The following is a 9423-nucleotide window of genomic DNA, read 5'->3' as shown; positions in this document are numbered from 1 at the left end:
TTTTTTATGACAGGCCAGAACGCACATAGAAAAAGCCCTTTGCACAAGTCTCCAGGCACACACTGCTTCCCTAGCCCATTGAAATTTGAATGGTTGTAGACTGATGTGATTGCTTGTTTTTCACCATGTGATAAAGGCAATAAATGATACCTTTTGTCATCTCAGGGTTAGGATCCTGCACATATCCACATACTTTGCATTTCCACTGGGGGAGGCTCAGTGGACAGAGCACTGGATTTTGGACCCATGAGACCTGAATTTGAATTCTGGCCCCATCTTGCCTCCAGGCCACGGGCAAATCACTCTTCCTTTGTAATTCTTTCTCCCCCTCCCACCCCCTGTTTCTGTATCTCCCATCCTCCATCCTTGCCTTGACTATTTCAACTGTGAACTCTTCAGGCCAGTGAATGTTAGTCCCAGTGTATAGCACAACAGGGCCCCAGTCTTTGAGGGTGCTAATGTATAGTAATGCTAATAATAATGCTAATGGCTCCTTGTAAGAAATTACTGAATTGTCAGCAGAGGCTTATTCTCTTTATAAAGGTTAATCTTCTAACTTAATGATTTGCTATATTATTGGGAGATGCTGAGTACTGCAATACTGGTGTTTAATGTGGTCCAAAACAAAGGCACAGGAAGCAATAAAGATTTACTGTGGCTAATGTGCAAGAGAGATGAATTTTATCAGTTGTTGTGAGACTTGATGGGCTGAAGGATTTGCCATGGTGTGGCAGCCTCACCTAAGGGAAGCCAAGCTGACAGCTAGTAATTGTTCATTGTATTTCCAGTTCATAGGATTCCAGATTCCCCACCCCACCTCCCTCCCCCACCCTCATCCCAAGATTATTCTTGCTGTGATTTTTCAGACTCCATGAAGCACAAGGAGCTGTTTGTTTAAATGGTGTTGTGAAATCTGAAAGAGGTAGTGGGAATGTACAGCACCACGACCCCTCCCTCCTTTTAACCTAAACCATTAGCAATAAGTTCAATGTTTTCCTTTAGCAAAGCCAGCTCAGTTGGTAGGTAGAGACAAGCAGAACCAACTGTTTGTTTTAGCTTAGTAAGACCTTCTTCATGGCATTTTGGTTTTGGAAAGGAGGTGGGATGTTGTGTAATGAGGAGTGAGACACCTACTTAAACAGGTAAGAGAAGCTGGCATTATTTATTATATAGTACAGCTGAGTTAAAAGCAGCTGAGAATGACTTCTAAGTAAATTGGTTTAGGAAGGAAAATGTGGAAAGAGATATTAAATGCAATATTGATACACCTGGCTGGTTACCGTTCTGCTGCCTGTGATGGGATTTCATTTAGCAACATGACGTTTGACGTTTAGTACAGATCTTGTCCATGGCTGCTTCCCTTGTGCCAAGAAAATTATTTTGACTTAATGAATGGGAATAAGAATATTTCAACCACCTCCCAGGAAGATAATGTCAGAGTCATCAAGTGTACTGCAGGGTGAATGCAAATGAGCAAGATCTCCACTTACCTCATGATTACTATAGATATTGTTTAAATTCCTTGCATCTAACTTGGGATAGTTTTCTTTCTGAATCAGATTAAATTTGCTGCGTCCATTGGCTCTGAAATCTGCATACCCACTCTCCCCTCTACTTTATCTATGACCCAGATGGAAATACTTCAATCAATCTTATTTCCCACTGTATTTCCCTCCAGTTCATTAAAATCAAGTAAAGAGGCTCATCTTTAGATAAGTTATAGCCCTCAACATTACTATGCAAAAGACTTGGGGCCTATTTCACTTAGTAGGCATCTAAGCAGATGCTACATTGCCATAGCAACAAGCTATGATGTAGCTTGTCACTACAATGATGTAGTATTGGTGGACACAAACTGTGAAGCTGCTGCTACTGCACAGTAGGGTCAGAAACAACTTGTGCGACATCAGGACTGTGCAGCATCGGCAGTTACCACACAGTCATTTAGTATGTGCTCTAAGTGTATATAGTTGTCTAATTCTATTCCATGTCCCCCTGTAAACCAATTAAATGTGCCTTTCTTCTTACGTGGAGGCCTGATTGCAAAAAGTAGTGTGAAGGAGAACTTGCCTTGTACGTTAAAAGTTTTTCAGGGCCTCAAGCATCTGGCCTGTGGATTCTCTGCTCTGTTACTTTGCTTTTAAGCTCATGAAACTTCATTGATTTAAATGGAATTGTATCAGTATAAAACTGGCAGGATACTGTGGAAAATCTGGGTCTTTTTGGTTTTTTGATCTTCAGCACCAGTCTCCCAGCTCCCACATGGAAGTGGCTGCTGTGACTTGAGTGCACTCCACCTTTGAGCAAAACAGCTACTCCTGCAGCTGTTTTAGAAGGAGAAGCAATGGTGGCAAGGTTATTCGGTTGCCACTCTGCCAATCAACTATGCAAACATCAACTTTCGTACAGTTGAAAGCCAGAAAAATAGACATACCTATTTAGTCAGAGCCCATAAAACAGCAGCCTCCTTCACCCGCTGCCAGTAAGTCAACACCCAGTCCTCTCTCCTGAACCAACTCGATGTATAAAGCCAACAATATCGTAACACAAGGAAAAGGAGGGTTTCAGCAGGCAGTGGATTTACTGTTTTCCTGGTTTTATGAGCTCTCTCTTTGAAGGGTGTGCGTACTTTCTAGGCTGCCAGCCAGATGAAAATCCGTGTTTCCAATTGTCCCAGTGTTGCCTTGTTGGGCTGTAAAGGGATCCCTGTTTACCCCTCTCTTTTGTTACAAGAAAAGACGTCACAGTGCTGATCTTGATAGAGAGAGTTTGAAAGTGGAGAAAGTGGGATGATTAGGGTTCCTCTGGATCTCTGGAGAGAATATAAAAAATCAATTAAGAGTCAAAATGAAACTAAAGAATGGATAGGACTGTCCATTATGCCCTTTGCCAATATATTGGCCTTTATTTTATGATTCCATGTCTAAGCATAGTGGAGCAAATTAAGAAAAACCTGAACTCTAAATGCCACTCTCAGCCAGTATAAATCAAAGCATTTCCCTTATACCAGATGAATCTGGTGAGCGTCTGGTTTGTCCCTCGGCTTCAGAATGCAGAACAAAGGACTGCTTCCTCCTGTTGAAGTTGGTAACAAAACTCCCTTTGAATTTGCTGTGACCAGGATCAATGCAAAAATGCAGTTTGCTACATGTATTAACAGAGACTATAGAGAAAAGATGCCAAGGGGCACGGAATGTATTACTGGAGAGTGATATGCCCGGATGTTAACAAAATATTCCTGGGTGGCAAAAGATCAAGAAAGGCCATATCTTCGTCTGATACAAATGGGCATAGCTTCCTTCCTTTTTTAGAAGTCAGTGAAGGTACACCAGTATAGAACAGCTGAGAATCTAGTCCAGAATTTCAAAGTGAGGAAGGCTATGTATAGAGACCAAAACAGAAGAGTGCAAATGACCAGAGAAATGTGGAGTTGGAAGAGGATGGAATTTTTACAGCATTGGTGGCTTAATTTATTGTTATGTGCATACAGGCTTACTGAAAGTCTTCTAACACAGATTGTGGCTCACTATATCTCACAAACTGGATCAGTGTGATGCAAAATATTTACCATCATGAGCAAATACTTTCAGAAGTGGACTCAGTGCTTCACTTTATTGAGACATAATGATTTGTAGCAATAGCACTTAAAAAAAAGACCAAAGAAAAAGCAAAGGAAAGCAGATGGTCCTCAAAATAAATGGTAAAATCTCAACTCTGTATTGCAGTTACCTGTGAACTAAATTTCTGGGGAAGTGGAACTATGACTGTTCGGAAGAACCTACAGCAGAGTTAAAAAAATATCTGTTTAAAGGGTCCTTTTTTGGACATCAGGGTATTCTTCTAGTTAATTCTTTATTCAACAGGAAAAACACTTAAACTGGAAGAATTAGGTTTCTGCCTCATTTGCTGTTAGCAATGTTATTTGTTTTCTACATAGATATGTATAATTATGTGTGTGTTTGTAAGAGAGGATAACCGCAAATAGCAAAAAGTATTAGCTATTTTTTCCAAATATCTAACAAAGCATTCACTAAATAGAGCAGGAACTGGCTGTGTACCTTCAGACACCACCCGGGTGGATCCAGGAGGCTTGTCCACCCAAAATTTAAAACCAACTGTCTGGCAGTGACAGCAGCATTTCTCAGCAGGCAGCAGTGAGGGAGCCACTGACTCATAATTATCTGCCTGCTTCCTTCTAAACTCTTCATTCCACAGGTATTAAACAGCCTCTCTCCTTTTTAATGGTTGTGATGTTATGCTAATCAAGCTATCCTTTCTCTTTTAATTCTGCTGTCTCTTAGCTGCTCCTAGTAAATTAGCTCCTATTTCACATGCCTACAGACTGTTTTTAATTCTAACTAAAACATTAATTCAGGCATGGAAATGTTCACTCAGGTGCATATTAACTCAGGTACAGAAATAACTTCCAGTGAAACATTGGATGTGCTATCAAGATGTTCAGGAAGGCTAGATTTTGTTTCATGAATCTGAAAAAGAGATGTACATTTAATTTTAATGACTGTAGGACTAATGAAACAACAGCTTTTGATTTTGTTTTTACCTGGTTTGTTGTGTCTTGTATACACAATATATGATACAGCAAATTAATGCACATTCCAATTATGTTATTTTTGTTTTTGCTTGAGTCCTAAACTGAATAATATAGCTCTGGGTTCCTAGCTTATCAGTAAAGTTTCTAATTTCTTTTAAACTGGAGAAAAATATTTGTTGTGTTATATTCAGCGAGGCACCACATGATCTGCACCCTTGTTTTCAAAATCCTAGATACACCAATGGATGCCGCATATATAGCATAAATATAAAATATACTCTGCCTTCTGCATGTGACTTCAGACACCACAGTCTCAGGCACAAAATCAGTGGTCCACTGAAGCCAATAGAAAAATTTCCACTGACTATGTTGGCGCCAGGATTTAAGGTGTCTGTACTTTTAGCTGAAGGCAAACTCCATGCAATGGAATTTAATGGGCTGTGAGTGCATGTGTAAGTATTTTGCTGAATGGGGATGGCCTAGTGCTATGAAGGTAAGGGAGCACTATAACCTCCATATGTTTTAAGTCAGGGGGTGAGCTGTTATTTGGACTAGAGGGCCACTTAGTTAGTTTTGGTGAGCTGGTGAGGGGCACACACACATCCACTAATGCATGTGCATGCATGCACATACACAGATGTGTGCATGCACACATGCCCTCCCCTGCCCTGGCCTGTCCACCCAGAGCCTGAAGCCTGGAGCCAGCACCTGCTGGCTGCATCCACAGCTGTGGGGGCAGGGGATGGAGCCTGTTTGTGGGCATCTGTGCTATCCCACCCCAACATCAGTGCTCTTGGTGAATGTGCACATCTCCCCTCCCACCACCCTGTGGCTCACAGGAGTCCTGATGGTGGGGCAGGATGGGACAGCATGGAGGCCTGTGGCCAGGCTCCATCTCCCATGGGTAGGGGCTAGACAAGGGCAGGGGAAGCACTGTGACCATGTAGGTGGGCTACCCAGGGTAATGCTGGGGTGATGGAGGAAACAGAGAGGAGATGAGCGACTGGAGTGCTGGAGGAGGTGGTGAGAAGGCGAGTTTTTATCCAGGAACATTATAGAGGGTCGAACAAATCATCAGAAGTCTTGAGAGCATCTGCGATGAGGACAACTGTGGGTGAGCCTATAGAGGGCATGGCTGAGGAGGTCAGGGATTGGTCAATGGTTGGCTGGCAGGGCAAGGTGGTGGCATCGGAGAGTAAGAAGCAGAGTGAGGCAGAGCTGAGACAAGGTTCCAGAGATGGGGAGCAGCAGCAGGAGCAGCGGCGGAGCTGGGGTGAGAGCAGTGAAAATGCGGGGAAGGTTTCAGAAGCTTCCTATTGTTTGTGGGGAAAGGGAGACCCACGAAGAACAGTGAAACTGCACGTGCAAGCCACCCTGAGCCCTGAGGGGGTGAAGGGGAAAACAACTATGTTGACAGCAGACTTTGATGACTTGTAAGTCAATTCTAAAGACCTGACCTGTGTGGTGGTGTCTGACAATTTCTGCCACTGGACTATAACTTTCGGAGGCAAAAGGCATACTCTGCCTTCTGGGTCTGGTATGCTGAAGTGTTAGGCAATGAGGACTTGTGGGGTCTATGTTTTGAAACTGGCCAGAAAGCCCAGGAAATAGTGCTGTACTTTAAAATGTACATGGATGACTTGGAGCCCAAAGATTGAGGAGGTGGCTGGAGGGGCAGGTCTAAAAGATCCTGGACATTGAGTGCATCCTGGACCAGTGGCAAATCTGGACCAGGGCATGGAGGGCCAGGGTGGTCTTAGAGGAAGACCTTAGATGCCAGGGGAGGGGGGAGGGTAAGGCACCTGCTCTCCATGGTGTCAATAGGGCCCCACTGGCAGTACGTAACTACCATGGCCAGCCTAAACTCTGCAGCAGGTGCAACTTGGAAGGGCATTTAGTTGCCTTCTGTAGCCTGACTTTGCTACAGGTGTGGCAGCATGGGGCACTGGGCCAAAGCCTGTAAAGAGCAACAGAAATGTACTGGCAGTGCCAGTGACCCCATTCACGTGCAAACAAGGTACACGAGCAATTCCAACACGGACACCTTCATAATCAATGAAACACCGCAAGACGATGTGATTGAGGCAGCAAATCTGCTCACAGAATCAGAAGAAGAGGTGCAGATGGAAGAGGACTAGAGTGAGGGAGCAAGGGAGGGGGGACAAGAGTTGGAGCCAGCAGGCATGGACCTGGAACTGCCTCGGGGTAAAGGGAAAGAGCCTCCTCTCCTGGGCCAGTAAAAAGAAAGAACAAATGTAGTGGGAAGCTGAAGAAAAAGAGGCTGGAGGAGAGAGTGGGGAAGGACTACGAGACAGAAGAGGGGGAGATTGGAAAAGAGCGGGGGGAGAGCTGGGACCTGCCTGTGGATAGACAAGATGTTGAGTAAGGTGGAAGGGAGGAAGGAGCTGGGTTCCTAAGCCTGACTGCAATCAAACACCTTGCAAGGGCCACAGAAATGCAAAAAGTGTGTGTGGGGGGGGGGGCAGACACCTCAGAGTTAAATAGTGGGACAGACGAGACATGATGCAGGGTTCTCACTGGATAATAGCCATAATGGTCTTGACCTTGGCATCAGTAAATGTGAGAAGTCTATACAGGAGGCGGAGATGGGAAATAATGCAGAGAACCTTACAAGCCCTAGACATGCAAGTGATGGGCTTGCAGGAGTGCGGGATACCAAATTTATAAATACTTGGAGAAGCCATGGAGGGTGGGACCATCGTGGTAGAGGGGGTTCTAACAAGAATAAAGCCATGGGGATGGGGATCCTGGGGAGGGAGGTAGGCTTGAAATTCAAAGAGCTGCAGGTCTTAGAAGTGGGCGACTGCAGAGAGCAATGGTGAAGGTTAAGAGAGTGGACATGACACTATACAATGTATATGAACCAGCTGAGACAATGGAGAGGGTGTCCTTCTTTAAAAAAATGGGGATGCGTGTGGGGGAGGGGCAGGGCTGTGGATCATGATGAGGGATTTTAACTGCATTTTTGAAGAGGGTGGATGAATTGGAATGGGGCGGGGAGTCAGGATGGATAGCACTGGGAAATGGTTGGGGGTGGATTAAAGACGAGAGTCTTCAGGATGTTTGGGAAAGGATGGGGGTGTTTACTAGGGTGGACCCAGGTGGGAGGGGGCAATCAAGGATTGACTTTGTGTTGATTTTGGAGGGTTTGGAGATCTGCAACAAGCGGTTGATTGATGTAAACGTCTCGGATCATCGTGTCTTGTGGGTGGAGGTGGGCTTTGGGGAGGGGCTTAAACAGGAGAAAGGGGTATGGAAATTGACTGTTTCCTTACTGGATGATGTCCAAGAATGCAACGCCTTTCAAAGGACGTACAGCCAGTGGCAAACTTTGCAGCCATTTTTCCCAATGTGGTGGGACTGGTCGGTGAAAATTAAGGGGCGTGTGCAGGAGTAGTTCAATCGAGCAAGGAGGAGGCAGGCACAAGGGAAAAAGGAGTTAGTGCATTTGCAAGGAGAAGTTCAAGGAGTGTGGGAAGAGGTGAAGAGAGAATGGGAAAGGGTGAGACAGAAGGTGAAAAATTGGTTCCAGAGCAGGATTAAAGAGCGGATGTTCCTGGCAAAGGCCGAGTGGGTGGACAAGGGGGAGGAATGGGGGAGGTATTTTGCCTTGTGAGTGAGAAGGAAGAAGTGGGTGAGGGGGGTGGTTTGCATGGCAGACGGAGGGAGGGTGGAGGATGCCAAAGGGGTGGAGGTGGCCAAGTGTTACAGGGGCTTGTTTCACAGGAAAGCAGTGGGGTGGGAACAACTGGAGGGTCTGGTGAGGGAGTGGGGGTTGGAAGCAGAGGTGGGGGTGCAAGGACGGGATGGGTTGATAATGAATTGACATAAAGCGGGATCCTGGGCATGCTAAAAACAATGTTGCTAAAGAAGACACTGAGAGGTGACAGGATCCCGGTGGAATTTTACTTGAAATTTTGGGACTTAGTTAAGGTGGATCTCTTGGCCTTGTTTAGAGAAATTATGGATCTTTTCCAATTATGAAATTGGGTAGGGGAGGGTTTCGCACAGGGTGTTGTCGTTCTGATCTATAAGAAAGGGGGATGGGAGCACATAAAAAACTGGAGGCTTATCACCTTGTTGAATTCGGATTATAAACTGTTCTCCAAGATCCTAGCGGCAAGGTTGGGGGAGGTGCTACCGCAGGTGCTGGGTGGGGAATAAATGTGCGTGGTAGTGGGGGCAGCGGATGACACAAGTGCATTGGGTACTTTGGAATACACTGTCATACATTGCTAACCAGAAGTGGAACACTATAGTCATGAGCCTTGATTTGGAAAAGTTGTACAACAGCACTGGGTATGGATTTTTGTTTTGGGTTCTGGAAGGGATGGGGATGCCAGGGAAATTTGTGGGGTGGGCGTGGGCACTTTATGGGAGAGCAACGAGCAGGGTTCTGGTGAGGGGCTTCCTGGGGGAGGCATCTGGAATGGACTCTGGGGTGAGACAAGGGTGTCTGCTGTCGCCGGGGCTCTTTGTTTGTGCCATTGAGCCTCTGGCGCAGTGGATCAGGAGGGATAGAGTGATCAGCGGAGTTAGGGTGCTGAGGGGAGGGGAATTAAAAATCCTCTTATACATGGAAGATATGATGAGGTGTCCTTGGAGAAGGTGATGAAGCACACAAATGAGTTTGGGGAGGTATTTGGGGTGAGGGTGAATGTGGAGAAGAGTGTTGTCTTGGCGGTAGGGAATTGGGGGGATTTGGGGAAATTCAGACTGAAGGTGGAGAGGGAGGAACTTAATGTACTGGGCATATGGATAGATACCCAGGGAAAAAGGAAAGGTGCATGGTACTAGAGGGGAGGGTGAAACAGGCGGTGGGGTTGTGGGGAACACGGGAGTTAGCATCT

The 9423-nt window shown here is 45.5% G+C and overlaps 1 long non-coding RNA gene across 1 annotated transcript in view; it reads left to right on the top strand.

Moving 5' to 3' along the window:
* The first annotated feature begins 862 nt into the window (after positions 1–862).
* The window catches only part of LOC109322635, a 103231-nt gene continuing 94670 nt past the window's right edge, over positions 863–9423 (top strand). The window contains exon 1 of the long non-coding RNA XR_002104443.1: positions 863–1142. This is a non-coding gene — a long non-coding RNA (uncharacterized LOC109322635). The remainder of the gene's footprint in view (positions 1143–9423) is intronic.

This window comes from Crocodylus porosus, unplaced genomic scaffold, assembly GCF_001723895.1.
Source record: "Crocodylus porosus isolate Cpor-Errol unplaced genomic scaffold, CroPor_comp1, whole genome shotgun sequence".
Classification (NCBI taxonomy): domain Eukaryota; kingdom Metazoa; phylum Chordata; order Crocodylia; family Crocodylidae; genus Crocodylus; species Crocodylus porosus.
This window is presented reverse-complemented; position numbering and strand designations above follow the sequence as displayed.